The sequence below is a fragment of the Lottia gigantea genome, assembly GCF_000327385.1.
Source record: "Lottia gigantea unplaced genomic scaffold LOTGIsca_25, whole genome shotgun sequence".
NCBI lineage: Eukaryota > Metazoa > Mollusca > Gastropoda > Lottiidae > Lottia > Lottia gigantea.
In genome coordinates, this window is record NW_008708752.1 from 3,176,822 (window position 1) to 3,185,247 (window position 8,426).

Below are 8,426 nucleotides of genomic sequence, written 5' to 3' on the forward strand. Positions count from 1 at the left end.
ATATTATTATTTATTTATTATAATTTTAATTTAATATTCTTAATATTAAAACAACGTTATTCCTCCATGCAGTGAGAACCTATCTCGCCACGTCTATTACGATTATTTCTAGTGCTTTGGTCCAGGTGGAAAACATCAACTCGGTTAAAGTCTGTGGTTCACTGATATCATTTTGCTCCATTCTTCCACTCGCAAATCCCCCCCCCCCCCCCCCTTCGTGTATAACTCCCCAAGTCAATTCCCCCCTCGTTCAAAATTCCACTCCCAAAAATTCAAAATCAAGCCATGCGTCCCCGGCTGAGAGGCATTGATATAATATGTTCTATTCCGAGCTATACTTACTATATATGTTTGTACCCTATTATAAAAGAAATTCTCATATAATACAAATAACATATTATTGTATATAAGAGTACAATATTTTATATATGGTTTATAACATATTAACTTTAAATATACCCATTGCTAAATACGTGGTCTAAGAATCTATATTGCTATTTCTATATACGTATGCGAAACATGTATGAAAATTCGAAATTTCACACCGCGTTCCCGGTCATGCAAATGTAATATGTTAGAAACCAGAAATGACATTTGTACATTTTCGGTTATGATATGAAAAATCATGGTGTCTTCTTATTTTTGTATACAGACACATTTGAACCTAACCACAAATCATAAACGTCATTTCCAATGGTGGCAATTTAGAGCACGCTTCTTACAGACGTGATATGTTAATTAGATATGCAATATTGAAATGAAACCGCAATTGCTCCACAGCCAAACAAAAGAGCATAAAAAGTTATTCTACAAAATGATTTGTTGGTATCTCTGCAAAAATTCGAAACAAAATGCACCAATAACAGTGCCCCCAATAGGGTGGAGCTACTCCATTCCGGCACCAGTAACTATCGTCTTCGTCGGAAACCAAATAAATTATTCATGAAGTGACCTTTGTTACCTATAATTGGAAGAACATTCGTGTAAATTTAATTGGTTGATACATAAAAACGAAGGCCTCGAACATTAAAGGTATTGTAAAGAGATTTTCTAAACATTTTATGTGTATCGGTGACACTGATAGTATCAATTTTCACAATTCAGATTTTCAGTATTATCGTATACTATAACTCAACCAAATCACTTACTTCCGGCCTGTTGATGGCCTTGACCTCCAATATCAGAAGCGAAACCATGGAAACCATTATTAAAATCGTCAAAACCTCCCATGAAGTTGTGTAAACTGCTGGTGGCTTTACTAACAGATTTCTGAACTACATAATTGGATAAGAAATAAAATTTCCTGTTAGACAAGCTCTTTTAAACCGCGACTAATATGCAGGAGCGTATCTAGAAAATGTCTGGTTTCCATCCTTCTGCCATCAGTTTCTGAGACAAATGAGCTATATCAATGCCGTTTTCGATTATACGTGGCAAATGGTATCTTGTGATATGCATTCGGAAAGAACAGGACAGTTAGTAAAGCACTTACCTGGGTGGGACATAAATCCATTACCACCATAAGGATGTAAAGGTCTTTGACGAGGAGCAGATGGGAATGGGTTGTTGATAGGCTTGAAATTTCCAAATAAATTTGCAGGATGAGGTGCTGAAATAAAGTAACATTTTAATGAAACTTGTTTACTTTTTGTAGAAAAAAAATCATCCAGCCTGAATAATTTACACCAGAAATCTGCCACTTGGTCCACAACAAATATTGCTATTGTTAAACCAGTTAAATTCAATGGATAAACCCTTACTAAATGAAAACCAGTTGTATACATTTCAGAACATGAAGATTCAAATGGATCAGATGGCAGCCTTTATTTCTTCCTTTATTTCTAGCGTAACGAAAGTGACAGAATACAACAATAGAAAAAAATGGAAAGTTCTTGACCATTCCCTTTTGTGACGTAACAAATCCTTACCTCCAAACTGATTGCCCTGCAAACCATTGTTTTGTACTGGAGTGGGACTAGCTTGAATAATTAGTTGAACTTGTGGCGAATTGGATGGTTCTTGACTTTTAATTGGGCTTCTTGGTGATGAAGCTGGTGTGTTTGTCAGCCGATCGTTACTTGGTGGTTCAGATGCGGTTTGGGCTGGATCGTTTGTAGATGATTTTGTTGGTTGGGCGTCTTGAACTTCGGGGCTAACGGCAGCATTGTCGGAAGGACGTGTTGGACTGGTTTGACCGTTAGTTTGGATGATTGTTGTAACAGGTTTTGTAGGAGTAGGGAATTTACTGGTCGGAGATTGTGTTGCTTCAATTGGTGTTAAAAGTTTAGCTGAATTTCTAAATGATATGCGTGGATGTCTCTCAAAAGATGATCCTGGTTCAGAAGGACGGTTAAAAGCTCCCGAATTCCCGAACATAAGATGAGGTTGTCTATGCTGCAAACCATTATTAAACTGTCCTTGTGGAAAGCCCATAAACTGGGAATGGAACATATTGTTGTTGTCTTCTTGAAATAAAGGATTATGTCCAGGATATGAAGTGTGAGGTCCAGCGAATTGGTTTCGACGTTCTCCGAAATTGTTTTGTCCTTGATTTCCGAAGAAACCATTCATTGAATGATGTGGGTTAATCAATTGCTGTTGTTGAGGATTGTGAAATTGCTGCTGTTGTTGAGGATTGTGAAATTGCTGTTGTTGGGGATTGTGAAATTGCTGTTGTTGAGGATTGTGAAATTGCTGTTGTTGAGGATTGTGGAATTGCTGTTGTTGATGATTATGAAATTGCTGCTGTTGTTGGGGATTATGAAATTGCTGCTGTTGTTGAGGATTGTGGAATTGCTGTTGTTGATGATTATGAAATTGTTGGTGTTGAGGATTATGAAATTGCTGTTGTTGAGGATTGTTGAACTGTTGGTGTAGCAGTGGACTGTCAAACGTATTTTGCTGTCCAAAGTTGGAATTTTGACGGTTTCCGAAAGGGTTAAGCGGTGAGTTAGACTGTTGGTGTAATAGATTACCCATTCCTCCTAATATACCAAAGGCTGGGTGTTGTTCATGAGCATTGACCTTGTTACCAGCCAAATCCATTCCAGATAATAGACCACCAGGCATGTCAGTAATATCAGCGTCCAATAAACCTTTACCAACATCTTCAACCTGAACACCACAAGAAGCTTTACAGGAATAACTTGATCCGTCTTTGGGGCATTGGAAGAAATAACCTTTAGGGTATCTCTTACACAATCTCTTAACTAGAATACGAAGTGAACAATTTATTAGAGGTTAGATCAGAATCTGAATGGTTCTTTAGGGTGTACAATTTAGACACGAATGTCTCCAATGGAAACCATCACAAAAGACCTGGCTTTGGTTAATAGGTAAAATATAAATATAATAAATATAATATAAATCCCAAACCTAGTGAATTGTTAACGGTGACTGGGCCAACGAACAATTGCGAACAACTGGAAATTTAGACCGCTCAGGTCGATGATAGCATCAGAGTAAAATATAATAGGCACAAACTATTAGCGTTGTCGTTGCAAATCCAGTTTCTCCCATATTTCCAATTTCAAACTGCGAACAATTATAATTAGACCATAAAATAGCTTAACAAACGAGATGCGTATCAATAAGAAACTTACTTTGTTTCTTGTCAGTATTAATGACATTACACATATCAGCTGAGACTTCGAACTTGTTATCCAACATAAAAGGATCGTTGCATTGATGATGATCACTTTCAAATGGACAAGCTGTACAATGGTGGAATCGATCTGAAATATCACAAACCAAAATTACCTTAGTGAGCAACTCGTCAGAGGCCAGTGTCTCATAAACTTAACATCGTATGATTTTAGTGTTCCAGTTGCTGACATCGATGTTAAATTCTGAACGACTTTTTAAAGTACCTGATTGAAAATTAAAAGAGGTTCCCACCAGACATATGTTCAAAATTATTACAGGGGTAACAGACCTAATTAAATAGCATAATGAGATGTACAAATTTAAAGTGAGTAGATGTATATCCAAATCAAACAAAAACATCATGTATGGCCGATTTACGAATTATTTTTCTTTACTGCTATATGTGTCCTTAAATAGCTACTATAATATATAGGTTCATTGGAAACGATAGCATAATTCTACTTCTTGTAGGATGACTATATTTTATTTACAGCAAGTGACCTTTACCTTCTTTAACTACTTGTATAGCTGCTGCTGTACTATTGGATGGTGTGACTACAGGAATGGTTGCGGATGGTTGTAATGTAGGTACTGTGGAACCAGTAACAGTAACACCAATAGTAGGCGGTGATGTTTGTCCGGCTACATAACAAGTGCCCACAAAAAACAACAAGATACTCTTCATCGCCATCTATAAAAAAGTAAATAATACAAAAATCTCTATATGTCTTTAAAATATAGGGCCTGCGTCTATCGTGTAGATTAAAAGTTGTGTTTTTTAGGTGAGAACTTATATCGTGATTGTTTTAGTTTTAGTTTTTGCAGCTCTAAAGTTTCTGTTCTCTGCTTATTTTGGCAATCATATTCTAGTCTGAAGAATTTTGACAACGATTACTGCCCCTTTAAAGCCGATGGGGAAATTTTAATGTCTGCACAGTATTAAAAAACCGAAGATGTGTGTTCAATGGGAGAAAATATAATTAAATCAAATGAATAGAATTTGTATTTCAAGTAATCGCAAAGTTCAAATAATTGTAATGACAAGAGACAGAAATAGAAATAAGAGAATGGAAACTGATTGTTGCCACTCAGTTGCGTATTTTTTACTATAGAACTAACAGTGTTAGTTATTACGGAGGCGGCTGATAAATTCTAGTGTAATTAAATAATAATAATTATAAATATAAATTAATGCAGCCCTATTTAATTAGTCTTAATATTAATCCAATTGAATATTACACTACTAAAATATAAAAATAAAATTTTAGAAAAGAAGCTAACTTACCTTGGTCCAACGTCTCTCAACTCTTTGGGAAAAATGTAAGTTCATGTAGTAAAATTCACATTTTTACCATTTTCAACCATAAAACTTTGGTTTAATTCAATAAAAAGTTTTATATCCACCAATCAATGGATACCATACAGTCAAATAACGGTAATTGATATCTCATAAAATATTTAGGGGAAAACATTGACCTCTCACTGTGACCCCTTTCTATCCTTTTATTTATTAGAATAATTTAGTAGGAATTCGGAAAATTGGTGTCAGAACAGATTTAAACAATAGTCGTGTAGATTCAATTGAATTAATACACTCGGTGATATCCCAGTCTATTCTCTTAATGTCTTGTATTGAAACGAACGTGGTCTCAATAATTAAAGGGCGTTTTTCCACACTATTTTATTGTTTTGTTTATACCTTTACAAATTAGACGAATTTCGCCCCCATTCATTTATCTAGCAATTTTAGCTTCGTTATGCGAGGTGTTACCTCTGTGACATTTTATCGGGGTGAAGTGGTGAAATTTAATTTACTGTACATGTACATACTTTATGTCAAAATCAAATACGCTGACAAGATCTTTACAATGAATAACTAACTTTACAACAATTTGGATCAAGGCGCCGATTTTAACTGACACAAGTATATAAAAACGATGCAAAGACGTTACTGTACATCAACCCCTTGCTCCGATTGCACCAATATATCCTAACTAAAACATAAAGCAATGAATCAGTCAATTTCACTCTCCATATTCACGTGCAGAGGTACAATGGGCCTCGGATGATTGTCACTCCATAAAAATACGTATTTTATTCTGCGGGTGACTTCACTTGTCATCCATGATCTAACAAAAAGTGCATCTCCTGTTCTACCAAATGATCTGTTCCATAAAAATTTTTCTTTCTATATGTGAGGTATTCAATGTTAAACGTTTTCTAACCAATTTTAAGAGTGTAGTGGAATGGTAAAATAAATTAGAAAGATTTAATGAAGAATTTTGTCAGATCATTGATGATGAGGATAGTAATCTGCAGAAAAAACACGAGACGAGGCATCCAGATCAAATTTACCTTCAATGCTGACAGGAGGAAACCGGGTTAAAAATATTTCAAATCTAACGAGATATAAGTATATTTCAAGGTATATTTACGATATTATAATATCGATGTTGCCAATTAATTTAAATCTAACATCTTATTTTCTCACTGTGACATTCCCGTGACATCTCTTCTGGATTACGGTCATCTATTGTTTGATGAACTTATCTTAACACCATTTCCGTCTTGGATCTCACCAGCATGGTGACAATGGAATGTTATACCTTCAATGCTACCCAATTAAAGGGATTTTAAAGAGGTTTATTAAACTTTTTATGTGTATCGATGACACTGCTAGCATCGAATTGCACTTTTGTGGTTCTTGCAATTTCACTCCCTCGGGAATTTTTTTTTCAACATATGCTCTCCATTTTAGGCCTTGGCCCAACATGAACTAATTTATATTGTTTGTTAACCTTTTAGATATCCTTGCATTGGTACATTTTTCTTTCTTTTGGTATTTTGTTCTGGGGGAGGAGCCCCCTTAAGGGTGGGGCCCGTGGACTTGGTTCAATCAGTTCCTATGGTAGATGAGCCAATGGTCTCTATTAAATCAAACTATATAATTTGTTATTAGAAACCATCCTGCTGTTATAACTATTTTATCACATAAAATAACATAACAATTGACATTTATTATACCGTTTAAGTAACATTTTAAGGAGAAAAAGATAAATTTCTACAATATTTTGCTATAATGTTCTGTTTCATTTTAATGAGGTATTTAAACCTGGCGAGGCAAATCAGTTGAAAGTAAAAATGAAATAAAATAAAGGTGGGTTTTGCGTCCAATTTTCCTGCATGTAACAAAATGGTCTACCGTAAATTTGTCGCATGCCAGGTTTTCAGAAAGTGTCGAGATTTGTCGTATGGCCCGTATGTACCTGATCGGGCTGATCAAGAAGAACATAATCTTTTTGTGTTCCTGTAGTCATAACTTTCTTTCTTCAGAGTTGTGTCCCCTTGATAAGATATTTACATGCTTTAAACCCATTCCTGGCCTGCACGAAAATAACACTTCTTAGTTTACCACATCTTCATAATGGTCAAGGTATCATTGTTTTTTTCCAGCTTGTTTATAGCCACTGTTCTTGCATCAGCATTGAATGTACGGTAGTGGATACAACAAATACGAATCCTTGACAAAGAGTCCGCAAATAATAAGCCACAGTCTTCCTGTCGAGGGCTCTGTATTCGCTGGCGTACAATCCAATCAAACTACTGCCTTCTGTGATACAAGAACAGTGGCTATTATAGTCAAGGTATAAGGCTTAAGTCTTTGGAGCATCGACAAATGCAGGATTCACATTGAAAAACATACTGGTGTCAAATCAGTGATTACTGTTTTATGCTGTGTTTGCAATATTATACAAATATATTTCCAAATTTTTATTATATGGAAATTTCTAGATTGTGGTCCATCATTTGAAAGCAGTGACGTTAAACATAAAAACACCCACATGAGAGGTGTAAACATTGGTATAGTGACGATTTTTTTACAGACATTGTAAAACCAACATGTCTATCAGTACACGTGGGTAATATTTCTTTTTTGTGTGGTTTTATTCAATGATATTCATGTGAGTAGACAATTTAGAGATATCATCTAAAATTTGATTTTTAAGGAGATTTTGTTAATGTCTTTTTTGTCCTGTAATGAACGGTGAAAAGTAGAGCCTAAAGCTTCAACATATTAAATACCAATTAAAAACAACGCTATAATCCCTTTACCCCTGTCATACACACCAGTTTGAATTGAAATTATAGCAGGAAAAAGGTTAATACAAAGCTAAAAGAAAATTGCGTATTTAATAATGCAACCCCACCCCTACCCCATCCCTTCCAAAATGAAGAAGAGTATATGTTTAAAAAAAAATCCAGGGTAAGGGGTCCCCAGCCCATCTATTTGAGACACTGTTTTTTCCTGTTTTATTGTGATTAAATGCACAATAGTTGGTCAAAGGAATTAGGTCTGGAACAATTAAAAAAGGACATTCCTATTTATTTTGCGTTGTCAGTATGTGATGATGACCTCTAATCAATCTGATGCATCATGCAGTAATAGATACAAAACAAGTTTGGCTTTAATACTTTCTAATTTATGATTTTTGATACCCCAATATCATACGAGAATATTATATTTTTCATGATCTGGAATTTTCATTGCATGGGCAGAAAACTAATGAATAAGTATTCATGTCGAAACATGTAGGGAAAAAAATTCTCTTTTTTAATTTTTGCTTTTTACACAAATGTAAACATGATGATAGACATGATATACAAGGATATAAAATCTCTGGACATTTTTCAAACATCATCACACTTACACCTTCCAATATTAAGTTCAAACGAGGTGATATGTTAACAATTGATTTTCTGATTATTATTATTACACTTTA